Below are 18,727 nucleotides of genomic sequence, written 5' to 3'. Positions count from 1 at the left end.
AGACTCCTGTCCCACCTGCAGCGGAAGCTGAAAGTGGAGGAGTAATGGAATTTCCCCTTGAGACAAAGATCTCCTGTTTGGGGTAAGGGCAGCACCCAGGAGGGGGTTCCAGGAGGTTTCAGAGCCTGAGTGAACGTGGTTCTTTGGTTAGGACCTTCAAGTAGGGAGCAGCCATCAAGTGGTTGCAGGGTTGGATTCCTCACAGAGCAAAGGAAAGGAGTTTCAGATGTGATCACCAATCACATGTACTCAAGTTCATTTGGTGACAACCGAAAGTCATGGAGTGAGGGAGAAGGGTTTCCCAAGGGTTTATGACAGTTGTATTACACAATCCTGGCCTGACACAAATCCAAAGATAGCAGCAGGTCCAGCCTTGTGGACATGGATGATGTCAACTAGGCATCTGGACAAGAAAGAACATTTCCTCCAGGATGCTGCTCACCTGTCTGCTGCTCTCAAGGCTTCTCTTGACTGTCTCCACTACCTATGAGTTTTCTGGCCCTGAAGGGCTGCACAAAAACTATATTTGGCTTTTTCATGGCAATCAGGCTTCTGTTGAAGCTGTCTAATGCCTAGTTATCCAGACTTCCCAGTTCAGGTCTGATAGACTCCACAGGTCTTCAGCATTTGTCAGGTTGACTTCACTTCTAGTGCTATGAGCTTCACTGGCAGCTCCAGTCAAATGTACCTGGGAACGAAGGGGTTGGAGTGTATGGATTTTAAGCATTTGCCAAAGGCTACCTCACAGTGGGAATTTGTGATTTGAGCCAGAGAAACCCTAGTCCTTGGAGATATCCAGAACAGGTTACTTTTCACTGGAACCTAGTTTCTCTGTAAAGGACATCTGCTCACCAGCCACCTCACACCACCAGTTTAACAGCAAGTGGACCCTGCCCTTCTGTGAGTGACCAGCACTTCAGTTTTCCTGTGTGGGAGGCAAGAGGGAACAGGACGTGGGTCCTGCTGAGGAGATCTTGCTGTCTAGGGGAGGCACAATTTGCTTTTGGGAAGCTACTGGAGGTTACTTGAGAGGTGGCCTTGCACAGTTGTGGTTAGTATCTGTGAATGGCTGTCAGTGAAGGTTTCCTGAGAGGATGCAAAGCGGAGGAGTCCCTGAGTTTAGTAACATTCTCTGGGCCATTTGGGAGACCCGAATGATCGAGCCAGACCAGACTGGTGGCCAGGCTACAGGAAACAACACAAGGGACATCAAGGAGCCAAAGATGTGGAGAAAGTCACGAAGATGATGTCTTAGAAAACTGTCAGATAAGAAAACAAAAATGGAGTTATATTGAAAAGTACAGTAGCTAAAATGAGAAATTCACTAGAGGGATTTAAGGCAGCATTTGGGCACACACACGAGTCAGGAAAGTTTAAAGATAGGCCAATGGAAATTACTGAAAATTTTTTGTAAAAATAGAACCTAACGAAGCGGCTTAGCAGCAGCAGCAAGTAACCTGTGAAACACCATGAAGATTAACGTATGCCTTGTGGGAGTCTCGGATGAGAGAGAGCTAAAAGGGCAAGAATATTTGAAGAAATCATGGCTGAGAAGGTCCCTAAGTGAATGAGGCTCCACAAACATCCAAGAGAGGTAAGTTCCAAGTAAGATAAGCAGACAGGCACCAGAGACAATCAAATTTTTGAAAGGTACGGAGATCTTGAAGGCGTTAAGAGAGAAGCAACTCTTACAGGACCCCAATAACATCCAGATTTTGCATCAGGAATCTTGGAGACCAGAAGGCAGTGAGTTGATCTGTTTTTAAAATGCTGAAAGAAAAAGCCTGTCAACCAAGAATACAATGCTGTCAAAACTGTTCAAAAAGGAGGGAGGAATTGAGACATTCCTGGATAAACAAAAGCTGAGGGCCTTGCAAGAAATGCTTGAGGGATTCCTGCAGGGTAAAACTAAAGGACACTAGACAATAAAGCCGACAAAAAAAATCCCAATAAAGGTAAATACATTGAGCATTACAAAAGCTAGTATTGTTACCTTGTAATAATTTTCTACGTGGTTTAAGAAAATGATACATTAAAAACAATTATTAATCTAAAAGCTATAAAAGTATAACTGGCTTGTGTTATGTTGGAGGGCACTACACTGTATAAAGATGTTACTTTGTGGCGACAACAGGTACCCTCAGGGATAAGAGTTCAGTTCAGTTCAGTTCAGTCGCTCAGTCGTGTCCGACTCTCCGCGACCCCATGAATCACAGCACGCCAGGCCTCCCTGTCCATCACCAACCCCCGGAGTACACTCAAATTCATGTCCACAGAGTCGGTGATGCCATCCAGCCATCTCATTCTCCGTCGTCCCCTTCTCCTCCCGCCCCCAACCTTTCCCAGCATCACAGTCTTTTCCAGTGAGTCAACTCGTCGCATGAGGTGGCCAAAGTATTGCAGTTTCAGCTTTAGCATCAGTCCCTCCAATGAACATCCCGGGTTGATCTCCTTTAGAATGGACTGGTTGGATCTCCTTGCAGTATAAGGGACTCTCAAGAGTCTTCTCCAACACCACAGTTCAAAAGCATCGATTCTTCGGCGATCAGCCTTCTTCACAGTCCAACTCTCACATCCATACATGACCACGGGAAAAACCATTGCCTTGACTAGACAGACCTTGGTTGGCAAAGTAATGTCTCTACTTTTTAATATACTATCAAGGTTGGTCATAACTTTCCTTCCAAGGAGCAAGCGTCTTTTAATTTCATGGCTGCAATCAGCATCTGCAGTGATTTTGGAGCCCAAAAAAATAAAGTCTGACACTGTTTCCACTGTTTTTCCATCTATTTCCCATGAAGTGATGGGACCAGATGCCATGATCTTTGTTTTCTGAATGTTGAGCTTCAAGCCAACCTTTTCACTCTCCTCTTTCACTTTCATCAAGAGGTTTTTGAGTTCCTCTTCACTTTCTGCCATAAGGGTAGTGTCATCTGCATATCTGAGGTTATTGATATTTCTCCCAGCAATCTTGATTCCAGCTTGTGCCTCTTCCAGCCCAGCGTTCCTCATGATGTACTCTGCATATAAGTTAAATAAGCAGGGTGACAATATACAACCTTGACGTACACCTTTTCCTATTTGGAACCAGTCTGTTGTTCCATGTACAGTTCTAACAGTTGCTTCCTGACCTGCATACAGGTTTCTCAAGAGGCAGGTGAGGTGGTCTGGGATTCCCATCTCTTTCAGAATGTTCCACAGTTTATTGTGATCCACACAGTCAAAGGCTTTGGCATAGTCAATGAAGCAGAAATAGATGTTTTTCTGGAACTCTCTTGCTCTCTCCATGATCCAGCGGATGTTGCAATTTGATCTCTGGTGCCTCTGCCTTTTCTAAAACCTGCTTGAACATCTGGGAGTTCACAGTTTACATACTGCTGAAGCCTGGCTTGGAGAATTTTGAGCATGACTTTACTAGACCTCAATCAAATCCCTTATGATTATACAGTGGAAGTGAGAAATAGATTTAAGGGACTAGATCTGATTGATAGAGTGCCTGATGAACTCTGGACAGAGGTTCGTGACATTGTACAGGAGACAGGGACCAAGACCATCCCCATGGAAAAGAAATGCAAAAGAGCGAAATGGCTGTCTGAGGAGGCCTTACAAATAGCTGTGAAAAGAAGAGAGGCGAAAAGCAAAGGAGAAAAGGAAAGATATAAGCATCTGAATGCAGAGTTCCAAAGAATAGCAAGGAGAGATAAGAAAGCCTTCCTCAATGATCAATGCAAAGAAATAGAGGAAAACAACAGAATAGGAAAAACAAGAGACCTCTTCAAGAAAATTAGAGATTCCAAGGGAACATTTCATGCAAAGATGGGCTTGATAAAGGACAGAAATGGTATGGACCTAACAGAAGCAGAAGATATTAAGAAGAGGTGGCAGGAATACACAGAAGAACTGTACAAAAAAGATCTTCACGACCAAGATAGTCACGATAATGTGATCACTGACCTAGAGCCAGACATCTTGGAATGTGAAGTCAAGTGGGCCTTAGAAAGCATCACTACGAACAAAGCTAGTGGAGGTGATGGAATTCCAGTTGAGCTATTTCAAGTCTTGAAAGATGATGCTGTGAAAGTGCTGCATTCAATATGCCAGCAGATTTGGAAAACTCAGCAGTGGCCACAGGACTGGAAGAGGTCAGTCTTCATTCCAATCCCAAAGAAAGGCAATGCCAAAGAATGCTCAAACTACCGCACAATTGCACTCATCTCACACGCTAGTAAAGTCATGCTCAAAATTCTCCAAGCCAGGGATAAGAGTAGGGTAAAGCTATAAAGGAGCAGAGATTCTGTGAGTGACCATTGTGTAAATTCAGGTTAGAGTTATAACTTGTAGTGCCCATGATAACCACAAAAGAAAATAGATACACGGCAATGAGGACTCCCCTGGTGTCCAGTGGTTAAGACTTCATGCTTCCAGTGTAGGGGTCACAGGTTTGATAGCTGGTTGGTGATCTAAGATCTCACATGCCATAAAGTGTGGCCAAAAAAATAAACTGCAAAAGAAATTTAAGCATTTGATTACAAAAGAAAAATTTTTTTCAAATGCAAGAGACAATAGTAATGCAGGCAGGAAGTGAAGGACGGAAAGCTATGAGATGTACAGGAAGAAAACAGCACAACGTAGCACAATTACAGTTACATTCCTACTCACCAGTAACACTTTAAATGTGAATGAGTTCGTGAAGCGTTCCATATTTTTGAAAGATGGTAACCTTAACCCTGTATACGAGACAGCAAAAGAGACATAGGTGTATAGAACAGTCTTTGGGACTCTGTGGGAGAGGGTGAAGGTGGGATGATTTGGGAGCATGGCATTGTAGCATGTATATTATCATACGTGAAATGAATCACCAGTCCAGGTTCGACGCATGATACAGGATGCTTGGCGCTGGTGCACGGGGATGACCTGGAGAGAGGATACGGGGAAGAGGGAGGTGGGAGGGGGGTTCACGAGGGGGAACACATGTACACCCGGGGCGGATTCGTGTCAATGTATGGCAAAACCAACCAATATATTAATGTAATTTGCCTCCAAAAAAAAAAAAAAAAATGTGAATGAGTTAAGCTGCCTGACCAAAAGACGGAGATGGGCAGAATGAATGAAAACACATAACCCGACAACAAGCCATCTACAAAAGACACACTTGAGATTCAAACACAAAAAGATTGAAAGAGTAGAAAAAGATATTCCATGATAATAATAAAAATAAGGGATGGCTATACTAATGTCAGACAAAATGGAGTTTAAATCAAAAAAGTTTATGAGACGAAGACTCTGTGTGTTAAGAGTTTCAATACAAGATGAACAATTACGCACCTAATAACAGATCAGCAAAATGTATGAAGGAAAAACTGACAGGATCGAAGGAAGAAATAGATGACCTATAGTAGTAGTTGGAGACTTTATATACCCTACTGTCAGTAATGGATAGAACAAGCAGACAGAAGCAGAGAAATAGATCTAACACAACCCAAATCGATGCAATGAATGCATACGGAACGCCATACCCAACAACAGCATACACGTTTTTCTCAAGTGCGCATGGAATGTTCTCAGGATAAACCATATATTAGGACACTGTCTCGCATATGTGCTAAGTTGCTTCAGTCATGCCCGGCTCTTGAATTTAGGGACTGTAGCCACTCCAGTACTCTTGCCTAGAAAATCCCATGGATGGAGGAGCCTGGTAGGCTGCAGTCCGTGGGGTCGCTAAGGGTCGGACACGACTGAGTGACTTCACTTTCACTTTTCACTTTCACACATTGGAGAAGGAAATGGCAACCCACTCCAGTGTTCTTGCCTGGAGAATCCCAGGGACGGGGGAGCCTGGTGGGCTTCCGTCTATGGGGTCACACAGAGTCGGACACGACTGACGTGACTTAGCAGCAGCAGCAGCAGCCCACTAGGCTCCTCTGTTCATAGGATTAAGTCTATCAACAAAGTATCTTTTCTGACCATAATGAAGTTAGAGACCAACAACAGAAGTAAAACTAGGAAGAAAAAAGCTGTAAAAATTAAACAAAATGCTCTTACACAATTGATGGATCAAAGAAGAAACCCAGGGAAATTAAGAAATGCCTAGAGACAAATAATTTTAAAAATAGAGGAAGTCCCTGGTGGTCCAGTGGTTAGGGGTCCATGCTTCCACTGTAATGGTCAGGGGTTCGATCCCTGGTCAGGGAACTAAGATCCTGCATCCCATGCAATGTGGCCTAAATAAAAATAAACCACACACATCGTACCAAAACCTAAGAGACACAGCAAAGTGGTGCTAAGAACGACATTTATAGCTATACATGCTTACATTAAAAGAAACAAAGATCTCAAATCAACAACCTAACTTTAGAATTTAAGGAACTGGAAAAAGTACAAACTAAATATAAAGTTAATGGAAGGGAGGAAGTAATAAAAACCAGAGCAGGGATAAATAAAATAGAGAATAGGAAGATAATAGAAAAAAAATTGAAGCCCAAAGTTGCCTGTTTTTCTTTTTTTTTCATTTTTATTTATTTTTTAACACCAAAACCACTTTGTTTTGGGGTATAGTCAATTAACATGTTGTGGTAGTTTCAAGTGAGCAGCGAAGGGACTCAAGCATACATATACATGTATTCCTTCTCCCAAAAATCCCCTCCCATCCAGGCTGGCACATTAAGCCGAGTTCCAAGTGTTATACTATAGGTCTTTGTTGGTTATCCATTTTAAATATAGCAGACTACATGACCTTCCCAAATTCTCTAACTATCCCTTCCCCCCAGCACCAAAGTTGCCTATTTTTAAAAGAGCAACAAAACTGATAGACTTTTAGCTGGAATGAATAAGAAAAAGAGAAATTTCAAATTATTAAAATCAGAAATGGAAATGGGGATACTACTATCGTCCTTAGAAATAAAAAGGTTCATAACAGTGGTATGCATAACTGTACAAACTAGATAACCTAGATGAAATGTACGTTTCTAGAAACACAGTCCTGTGGAAAATTCTTAGAGATGGGAACATCAGACCACCTTACCTGCCTCCTGAGAAACCTGTAAGCAGGTCAAGAAGCAGGAACGATGGACTGGTTCCAAATTGGGAAAGGAGTACATGGAGGCTGTATATTGTCACCCTGCTTATTTAACCTCTATGCAGAGTACATCATGAGAAATGCCAGGCTGGATGAAGCACAAGCTGGAATCAAGATTGCTGGGAGAAATAGCAACAACTTCAGATATGCAGATGATACTGCTCTAATGCCAGAAATTGAACTAAAGAGCCTCTGATGAAGGTGAAAGAAGAGAGTGAAAAAGTTGGCTTAAAACTCAGCTTTCAAAAAATGAAGATCATGGCATCCAGTCCCATCATTTTCATGGCAAATAAATGGGGAAAAGATGGAAACAGGCAGATTTTCTTTTCTTGGGCTCCAAAATCACTGCAGACAGTGACTGCAGCTGTGACGTTAGAAGAAGCTTGCTCCTTGGAAGAAAAGTTATGACAAACATAGACAGCATACTAAAAAGCAGAGACATCACTTTGCCAACAAAGGTTTGTCTAGTCAAAGCTATGGTTTTTCCAATAGTCATGTATGGATGTGAGAGTTGAACCATAAGGTAGGCAGAGCACCAAAGAATTGATGCTCTTGAACTGTGGCATTGGAGAAGACTCTTGAGAGTCTCTTGGATAGCAAGGAGATCACCCCAGTCAATCTTAAAGGAAATAAACCCTCAATATTCACTGAAAGGATTGATACTGAAGCTAAAGATGGATACTGAAGCTAAAGCTCCAAAACTTTGGCCACCTGAGCAAAGAGCCGAGTCTTTGGAAAAGGCCCTGATGCGGGAGGAGAAGAGGGCAATAAAGAGATGGTTGGAGGGCATCCCTGAACACGTGTGCTGTGCTAAGTCATTTCAGTCGTGTCCAACTCTGTGAAACCCTATGGGCTGAAGCCTGCCAGGCTCCTCTGTCCATGGGATTCTCCAGGCAAGAATAGTGGAGTGGGTTGACTTGCTTGCCTCCAGAGGATCTTCCCGGCCTAGGAATCAAACCCAAGTCTCTTATGTCTCCTGCACTGGCAGGTAGGTTCTTTACCACTAGTGCCACCTGGGAAGCCCCGGTCCATGAGTTTGAAGAAACTCTGGGAGATGGTGAAGGACAGAGAAGCCTGGCGTGCTGGAGTCCGTGGGGTCACAAGGAGTCAGACATGACTTAGCAACTGAGCAACAACAAAAGAAACAGAAAGGCTGCCAAGACTAAATCGCCAAGAAATAAAAACCTGCACAGCCCTGTAACTAATAAGGAGATCGAGTCAGAAACACACAGTTTCCAAACAGGAAAAGCCCCAGACCTGACGGCTTTACTGGTTAACACAACCAAACATTTAAATAAGAACTAATACAATTCTTCTCAAAATTATCCTTATGAACATTGAAGCTAAAGTCCTCAATACAATACTAATATACTAACTCAGAAACATATTAAAATGATTATGTGCTTAGTCACTCAGTCATGTCTGACTCTTTGTAACCCCATGGACTGTATCCCACCAGGCTCCTCTGTCTATGGGATTCTCCAGGCAAAAATACTGGAGTGGGCTGCCATGCTCTCCTCCAGGGGATCTTCCCAACCCAGGGATCGAACATAGGCCTCCCACATTGCAGGCCGATTCTTTACCAGCTGAGGCACCAGGGAAGCCCAAGAATACTGGAGTTCAGTTCAGTTCAGTTCAATTCAGTCGCTCAGTCGTGTCCGACTCTTTGGGACCCCATGAATCACAGCACACCAGGCCTCCCTGTCCATCACCAACTCCTGGAGTTCACTCAAACTCATGTCCATCGAGTCGGTGATGCCATCCAGCCAACTCATTCTCTGATGTCCCTGTCTCCTCCCACGCCCAATCCCTCCTAGCATCAGACTCTTTTCCAGTGAGTCAACTTGTCACATGAGGTGGCCAAAGTATTGGAGTTTCAGCTTTAGCATCAGTCCTTCCAATGAACACCCAGGATTGATCTCCTTTAGAAGTAGGTAGCCTATTAATTTTCCAGGGAAACTTCCCAACCCAGGAATCGAACTGGGGTCTCCTGCTTTGCAGGCAGATTCTCTACCAGCTGAGCTACCCAGGAAGCCCCTAAAAGGATTATACATCAGGCCTAAGTGAGATTTCTTCCTGGAATGAAATGATGGTTCAACACAAAAATTGTTGAGTGTAATACCATATTAACAGAATGAAGGAAAACATCTACACAATACATCCTGACCAACGCATAAAAAGTATCTGGTAAAATTCAACGCTCTTTCACGATAAAAACAAGCGACAATCCAGGAATAGAAGTTAACTAGCTCGGGGACTTTCCTGGTGGCTCAGTGGTAAAGAATCTGCCTGCCAAGGCAGGAATAGGCTCAATCCCTGGTCTGGGAAGATCACACATGCCTTAGGACAACTAAGCCTGTGAGTCGCAACTACTGAAGCCCAAGTACCCAGAGCCCATGTTCCACAAGAGAAACGACTGCAATGAGAAGCCTTCCATCTCAATGAAGAGTAGCCCCTGGTCACCGCAACTGCAGAAAGCCCTCGTGCAGCAACGCAGACCCAGCACAGCCTTAAATAAATAAACCTTCCTTTTTAAAAAAGAAGGAAACTGACAACATAACAAAAGATATAGATGAAAAGCCCACAGGAAAGGTTGATGGTGAAAGAATGAAAACTTTTCTTCTAAGATCATAAACCAGGCAAGGATAGCTGCTCTGCTTTCAACACCTCTATTCATCATAGTATTGGAAGTTCTCACCAGAGCAATTAAGCAAGTAAAAACGCTAAGAATTCCACCAAAACAAACAATAGTTAGACAAACTATTAGAACTAATAAATGAATTCGGCAAAGTAGCAGAATACAAAGTCAACACACTAAAACCTGTTTCATTTCTCTATACTAACAATGAACAATCTGAAAAGGAAATAAAGCACAATTCCAATTACAGTATTATCAAAAAGAATAAAATACTTACAAATTAACCAAGGAGATGAAAGACCTGTACAGTAAAAAATACAAAACACTGCTGAAAGTAATTAAAGAAGACATAAATGAGAACCTATCCAATGTTCATGGATTGGAAGACTTAATATTGTTAAGATGTCAATAATATCCAAAACAATTAGGGATATTTAGGATTGCATTGCAAAGTTTAAAAACTCTAATTCAAATTTATAACTTTTAAATTCAATAGAATCCTATCAAATTTTGTTTACCACCCCTTTCATTATTGCTGCTAGAAATTACATCTTTATGCATTGTGTGTTCCAAAAACAGGCTAATAATGTTTTTTTATTCATTAGCTTTTTATATCATATAAAGATAAAAAGTGGGGTTACAAACCAAAATTACAGCAATACTATGTGTTTACCTTTACCGGAGATCTTTATTTCTTCATATGACTCTGAAATACTATCTAACGTCTTTTATTTCAGCCTGAAGGACTTGGAGGACTGATCTAGTGGTGATGAACACGCTCAGCTTTTATCTAGGAATATCTTAATTTGCTCTCATTTTTTTGGCCTCAAAGCTTGTGGGATTTAATTCCCCAACCAAGGAGTGACCCTGCACCCCCTGCGCTGGAAGTGTGGAGTCTTAACCATTGGAGAGCCAGGGAAGTTCCCTGCCTTCATTTTTGAAGGATCATTTTCCCAGATATGGGACTCTTGATTGACAGTGTGGGTTGCTTTTTTTCCCAACACTTTGGGTATATCCACCAGCTGCCTTCAGGCCTCTGAGTTTTTGATGACAAGTCTTAGTGGGCTTTCCTGTATGCTGTGACTTGCTTCTCTTGCTGCTTTCGAGACTGTCTTGTCTTTGTGTTTTGAGATTTTCAAACTCGTGCCTTGGTGAACGTCTTCTTGAGCATCTCCAATCGTGTCTGTCTTCAGAGTCGAGGAGTCTTCCTCCGCTCTTCAGCGACCTCTCTGCCCAGCTCTCTGTCTCCTGCTGAGGCTCCCACAGTGAGCATTTTGGTCCCTTCAGTTCTCTTTACTTTTCTTCAGTCTTTTCCTTTTCGTTCCTCAGACTCAGGATTATTTTCATTTTCCTGTCTTCATGTGCTGACTCTTTTTTTCTCCCTGCTCAGATTCACTTCTGAAGCCCTCTAGTGTGCTCTTCTGGAGAAGGAAATGGCAACCCACTCCAGTGTTCTTGCCTGGAAAATCCCATGGACGGAGAAGTCTGGTGGGCTACAGTCCACGGGGTTTCAAAGAGTCAGACTCGACTGAGCGACTTCACTTTCACTTTCCCTGGTGGTCCAGTGGTTAAGACTCTGGGCTCCCAATGAAGGGGGCCTGGGTTTGGTCCCTGGTCAGGGAACTAGATCCCATATGCTACAACTAAGACCCAGCACAGCCAAATAATAAATAAATATTAAAAAATGAAAATAAAATAATTGTTGCAGCGTATCTCTGTGCTGGGTATCAGCCTGAGATACAAATTTAATGTCTTCTCAGGTCCTCTCTGAGACTATGTCTTTTCTTGGGCATTTGCAGTGACTTTCTAAATTCCCCTGTATTTACTTTCAAATGTCCCCATCCTTAGGAATTCCCTGGTAGTTCAGTGGTAAGGACTCTGTTTTCCCTGCTGAGGGCCCAGGTTTAATCCCTGGTCAGGGAACTAGGATTTCACAAGCCATGGGGCATGGACAAAAATCAAAACAGAAACAAAACTCCAAAATAAAATGTTCCCATCCTTAATCATCCAAAAAGAGAAAAGGGAATAATAAAAGGAGATTGGGGACAACAGATTGTCTCTTTAGATTCTCTGGAAGCCACTTTGGCCAGTGGGTGTTGCTGTAATAATGACTGCCCACCTCTGCATCTGCACATTTGTGGTCAGAAGAAGCAGTCAGTTAGTACACAGATCCCTGGTACTCAGAGATCGAGGTCCTTGTCACTTCCCTACCCTGGCTCCCAGAAACCACTCCAGCAACATGGGCATGGCTTCCTGTTATTGGGCTGAGGGGACTGGGGAATGGGTACCTGCTATTGCGCATGCTAAGAGATAAATTGCCTGGAATTAACCAGAGTTTATCATCTAAGCCTTCTCTGGAAACTGAAAGCCTTCCAGTGGACTCCAGAGTTCCAAAATAGTTACATCAGTCAGATTCTGCCAGTGCAATTGTTGTCTAGGTGGGGAGACAGAGCCCTGGCACTTCCTGTTCCATCATCTTCCCTGATGTCACTGCTATATAAAGAACTCAAATCAACTTCAATAACCCAGTTTATAAATTATAAAGACAAATATACCAGTTAAAAATTGGGCAAAGGACCTGTATAGACATTTCTCCAAAGAAAATGTACAGGTGGCTAATAAACCCATGAAACCCATGTTCAGCACGATTAGCCATTAAGAAAATTCAAATCAAAACCACTGGTGTGCTAGGTTGGAAAATGGCATCTGAAAAGAAAGGCACGTCAAACCCCTGGAACCTGGAAATGCCACTTTATGTGGCAAAAGATGTGATTAACTTAAGGATCTTGAGAAGGAAAGTTTATCCTGCATTATTTGAGTGGACAGTAAAACGCAATCATGTGTATTCATAAAAAAGAGACGGGCAGTTTTCATTGTTGCTGTTGTCGTCTGTTTGTTTGTTTTGGCCACGCCCCATGGCATGTGGGATCTTAGTTCCCCAACTGTGGATGAAATTTGCACCCCCTGCAATGGAAGTGCAGAGTCTTAACTACTGGACTGCCAGGGAAGTCCCGAGACAGGGAGTTTTGAGAGAGAGACATACACGGAGAAGGATGTGTAAGGACAGAAACGAAGATTGGCTGTCTCCTCTTTTTTAAAAAATAAAATTTATTTTATTCAAGTACAGTTGATTTACAACGTTGCATTGATTTCTGCTGTGTCATATCCTCTCTTTTCTCAGGAGGAGTTTGTGTGAGATTCGTGTTACTTCTTTTCAAAAGGTAGGAGAGGGGTTCCTGGCAGTCCAGATTAGGACTCTGCACTCTCACTGCCAAGGGCCCATGTTCAATCCCTGGTTGGGGAACTAAGACCCTACAAGCAGCACAGTGTGGCCAGAAAGAAGTTTGGTAGGACCAGCTGGTTAAGTCATTTGAGCCTAAGATTTTCCTTTTGGGAAGGTTTTGAGTTGCAAGCATAACTTCTTTGCTGGTTATGAGGCTATTTAGATTTTCTACTTACTCTCGTGCCAGTTTGGTAAGGTGTATTTTTCTAGAAATTTGTCCACAGTGTCTACATTTGTAAACGCATTGCTGTAAAATCGTTCATAATGCTCTCCTATTGGCATTGTAATGTTTGGAGGCGCTCTAGTGCTGCCTTGTTTTCACTCTTGGCGCTGTTATCTGTGCTGTCCTCTTTAACCGAGATCAGTCTCACCAGAGCTGACACTTGCAGCTTTGTTCATTCTTTCGTTTGTTTTCTCCTCTGTGTTATTCCCTTTCCTCTACTTTCCTGGGGTTTAGTTCACCGTTCCTTTTAAAGCTTCTTGAGATTCTTGCTTCGATCATGGGTTTTTACTCTTTCTTCTTCTCATCTGAAAGAATTTGTATAAAACTGAAGTTATGTGTCCTTTTGATCATTTGGTACAATTTGCCTGTAAAACGCTTGGGGCTTGCTTTGATTTCTTCCATAGCTACAGAGCTATTCACCTTCTATTTCTTCTTCAGTATTTACTATGTATATGTTTCCTAACAATTAATTGCTTCCGTATAAGCTTTAAAATCATTGACACAGGGACTTCCCTAGTGGTCCAGTGGTTAAGAGTCCACCTGGCAATACAGGGGACATGGGTTCAATCCCTGGTCCGAGAACTAAGATCCCACGTGCCCTGGTGCAACTAGGCCTGTGCGCCATAACTGCGGAGCCTGAAGCCTACAGCCCGTGCTCTGCTACAGGAGAAGCCACTGCAGCAAGAAGCCCACACACCACAGCCAGAGGGAAGCCCTGCTCCCCTCCAGCTGGAGAAAGCCCACACACAGCAGCGAAGACCCGGCGCAGCCAAGACGTTTTTAAAATGAATTTTTAAAAGTATTGACACAATGTGTTGATACTAGTCCCTTAATTTTTTAAATCTATGCAGCACCTGTGGCCCATCCTCCTTTATATTTTTCATATGCGCTTTTTATGCTTTCTCTTCTTTATTCTTGGCCAACCAGGGTAGATTTTTGCCTCTTTTCCTAGTTTTCTTTCAAAGAACTATTTCTTGGTTTTGTTGATCTCATTTTATCTTTGTTCTGTATTTCAGTAGTTGCTGCTTTTCATTATCTTTTTACTTCCTTCGGGTATACTGGGTTCTTTTTCTAACTGCATAGTATCAGCACATAACTCATTAATTTTTAGTTCTGATTTTCTTACAGAAGCATATGAGGTTATAATTTTCTCTCTAAATGCCTCTCATGTTGTATCCACAAGTTTTGATGTGTGAACTTTTCATCATCATTCAATTCTACTGTTCTCTCTTGATTTCTCTGACCTATACATTTTCCCTGTGTGTGTGACTTTGTGTCGGTTTCTGGTTTTAGGGGCGTTTTCAGAAGTTTGGTGTTTGGTTGCTGTCCCTGTGTTTGTTTGCCTGCCATAGGTCTAGAGTCAAGAGTTTAACAGAATCTCTTTGGGGTTTCCCTGGCTACAGAAACCAGTTCCTACTTATTAATATTCAAGCACATCTATTATTCATCTGAGCTTGGACACATTACACACTCCGAGTCATCCAAGCTCCTGCCCTCCTTGTGAAAGGAGGCTTTGAGTCTGAAGGCCCCACAGAGAGGGTGTGTAGGTGGGACTCGGGGCTGACTCAGAAGGCCAGCCCTGGACAGCTCATGTCTGAGGTCACACCCGCCGGAAGAGAATTTTGCTCTAACAATTTGACGGGCTCTAAGCTGCCTCACTATGCTCAGCTCCTGAGCTGTCCATGCAAAGTTAGGGATTTATCAAGATAAAATGCTAGACTTCTGAAGGTTTCATTCCTCCAGTCCTGCCCTTGTTGTTGACCTGGAAATCCTACTGACAGCAAACATTTTCCAAATGCAGTCGTGACAACTGCTTTCCCAGCTGACATTTGCCGAGGAATATGATGAACCATCCGGAGAAGGCAATGGCACCCCACTCCAGTCCTCTTCCCTGGACAATCGCATGGATGGAGGAGCCTGGTGGGCTGCAGTCCATGGGGTCGCTGAGAGGCGGACACAACTGAACATCTTCACTTTTACTTTTCACTTTCATGCTTTGGAGAAGGAAATGGCAACCCACTCCAGTGTTCTTACCTGGAGAATCCCAGGGACGGGGGAGCCTGGTGGGCTGTCATCTATGGGGCCGCACAGAGTCAGACACGACTGAAGCGGCTCAGCAGCAGCCGCAGCAGCACGATGAACCATCAGAATCGTGGTGACCAGCAGATCAGGGAAACAGAAGTGAGGGGTGGAGGAAGGGTCTTCGGCAGGGCCACTCAGCCAGCCAGGTGCAAGGTGGGTGGAGCTCTGTCTTCCGACCGCAGCTCTGCCCACTTCCCACCCCGAATCCACAGTCAGGGACAGAGAGGAGACCAGTCGACCGTTTGTGACACCCTTGTGTGCTGACTTCAAGACAAAGTTAAATCCATTAGCAGCAAGTAAAGAACTGCCTTCCTTACTTTCAAAACCACAAAAATGGTCAACATAAACTAACTGTCTGCATTTTTTTTTTTTCTGTCTGTCTGCATATTTTAACACGCTCTTGGTCATTTTGTCACTTCAGGTTGGTGACCTTGAGCAAGTTAGTTATTTCCACTAAACCCAAGTATAGTAGACTGAATAATGACCCTCAAATGCCAGGTCTGATCTCTGGAGCCTACGGGTGTTACCTTGTGTGCCAAAGGTCTTGCAGACGGGATTCTGTTAAGGAGTCTGGGATGGGGAGATGGGGGAGTTTGATTATCCTGGCTTATTCAAGTGGACCCTAAATGCCATCACAGTATCCCTTCTTTTTTTTAATAGTAAGTATTAATTTAGCTCAAGAGTGTTCAGGTAAGCTGAGTGCCTCTGCTGATCTGGGTGGGTCTGGTTGATCTCAGCCAGGTCCATCCACTCAGGGACCTGCAGTCAGCAGTGGACAGACTGGGAGCTGCCTGGTTCAGCATGGTCTCAGCTGGGACAAGGCTGTGGGACATTAGATGCACAGAGGAGATGGCAGTGTTACTAGAGACTGAAGTGACACAGCCACAGGGCAAGTAACACCAGCAGCCACCAGAAGCTGGGAGAGGCCAGGAACAGATGCTTCCGAGAGCCCCTAAAGGAGTGTAGCCCGCCAACACCCCGATTTGAGTCTTCTGGCCTCCAGAACTATGAGAGAATAAATGAATGCCATTTTAATCCACCATCTGTGGCCATCTGTTACAGTGCCCGCAGAAAACTGACATGTGGAGACCCTGGGGCAGCGTGGAGACACTGTAGGCACTCCATGCTTGTCCCCAGGGAGCCCACTGCCCTGCTCGGTGGGCATGGCCTGCTGGGGCTTGTCCAGACCCAGCTGATACCCCTTCCTGCACCAGAGGGAGCCCAGGCCTGGCAGGCCCCAAGCATCTCCTGGGAGGTCAGAGGTGGAAGAGCTGCCACCTCTCCAGCACTTCTGTCCCTGGTGGGTCCCAGGCTTCTGCTTCCTCCTGGTCCGCTGAGGGATTAAGGACACGAGCAAACTCAGGCTGCTTACTCTGAATGGATGGACAAGTCAGCCATTCATTTTCATTTTCTCACTGCTCAAATTCAGGGGTCCCAGGGACAATGTCGGGAGCCTGGTCAGGGAGCTAGATTCCCCTATATCCCAATAAAGATCCTGCATGTTACAAAAGTGGGACCTGGCGCAGCCGAAACAGAAAAGAGCTAGGGACTTCCCCAGATGTCTAGTGGTTGGGACTCTACGCTTCCACTGCAGAGGGCACAGGTTCGATCCCGCATGCTGCTTGGTAGGCATGGCCAAAAACAAAAACCAAAACCCCCAAAGGGCTAGTTTCTATCACTTTACCCCGATTCAGGCTTTTAGTTATTATATGTCCTGAAATATTATATTATTATAATATATATAATAATATTATATTATTCATGAGTTCTTTTACACATCTTGTGACATTGAGGACTTAATTTTTCTGTTCAAGGTCATTGCTTAAACCACTGCTTCGTACAAAACGGGTGCTCAACTAACATTGTGGAAGAAAGGAAGAGACGAAAGGGTGGAGGGAAGGATAGAGGGCCCCCATGAAGGGCTAACGTGGCGTTTTGTGGGGGCTCAGGGGCTCCAAGGGTTAGGTAGGACACTAAGTAGTAGAAGAAATCTTTGCTCAGACACAGCTTACACTTAAAAGTTATGATTTGTATTTGGGAGATCTGTATTTCTTGGGGGGTGCTTACTTTTCAAATACTTATCTATTTATGTGTTTATTTATTTGGCTGCATTGAGTCCCAGTTGGGGCATGCAGGACCCTTCATTGTGGCCCATGGAGGCGTGGGCTCCCCAGTTATGACGCACAGGCTTAGTTGCCCTGGCACGTGGGATTTTCATTTCCTGATCGGGGATCGAACTTGCATCCCCTGCATTGGAAGGTGGATTCTTACCCACTGGACCACCAGTGAAGTCCTGGGGTTGCTTGCTTTAATAGGGCAACCCTAAAGGAATGGGCAGATAGGAGGCTCCAGGAGAGAGCGGGTTTTATTTACCCGCTCATCCTTTATCTCCCTCATCCTTTTGTTGTCTGTCTGTTTTTGCAGCCAGCAGAGTGTCAGGGCCACCGAAGTGGAATATGATGGCATTACTTTCTGCCTAGAGCAGCTTGAGTGAGCCTCCTGCCCTTCCTGAGTTTCCATGTACCTGTCTGCAAAATAGAGACAATAAATATGAGCACGATCAACTTTTGTATTGCAAGGCCCCTTAGCAAGCACATTTGTACCCACTGCCTCCTCTAATGAGCTCTACATGTGAGCTGGGTGAAATTGGATGGGAGGAGGCGTGACCCCTGAGCCCTAGTCACCTGTGGCCTGGTAAGCCTTGACCTATGTCTCCAGCCTCCAAGTCCAGTGCTCATCCAGGGGAGAGCAGAGAAGTGCAGCTGCCCGGGAAGGTGGGTCCCCTCTGTGGTGGGAGGTGAACTCCACATATGCGTGCTGGCTGTTCTCTGGGCATTATCTCCATGGATCCCCACAGCAACTATGGGTAGAATGTTCTATTATTCCCATTTGACTGATTAAAAAAATTGAGCCTCAAAGACATGAAGCGATTTGCTTGACATCACCCAGTATTCAGGGCCACAGCCAGGGTTCACATCCAGGCTTGAAACTCCAGAGCCCTTGCTTTTCTGCCACCTCTGTTGTCTCCATAGACCTTTTTCTTCTTAATTTTTTTGGGGCTGCGTGTGGGTAGATGTGGCAAGTAGGGACTGCTCTTGTTGTGGTGTGCAGGCTCTAGGTGTGTGGGCTCAGTACTCTTGGACTTGAGGTGCATGGGATCAGTCGCCCTGAAGCATGTGGGATCTTCCCGGACCAGGAATTGAACCCCTGTCCCCTGTATTGTCAGGCAGATTCTTAACCACTGAATCACCAGGGAAACCCTCTCCATAGACCTCTGGATACAGTTCTAAACACTGGGTTTTCCCAGCTCAGAGTTGAGAGGACAGAGAGCTACACTGTCAGGATGTAGCAAGGACACCCAACAGAAGGTCATATACATGCCCATCTGGACTGGATTTAGATCTATAACCTCCAACAGATAAGAGA

This window comes from Moschus berezovskii, chromosome 21 (genome assembly GCF_049115385.1).
Source record: "Moschus berezovskii isolate FMDL1 chromosome 21, NW_MosBer_1.0, whole genome shotgun sequence".
In the NCBI taxonomy this organism is placed as follows: domain Eukaryota; kingdom Metazoa; phylum Chordata; class Mammalia; order Artiodactyla; family Moschidae; genus Moschus; species Moschus berezovskii.
This window is presented reverse-complemented; position numbering follows the sequence as displayed.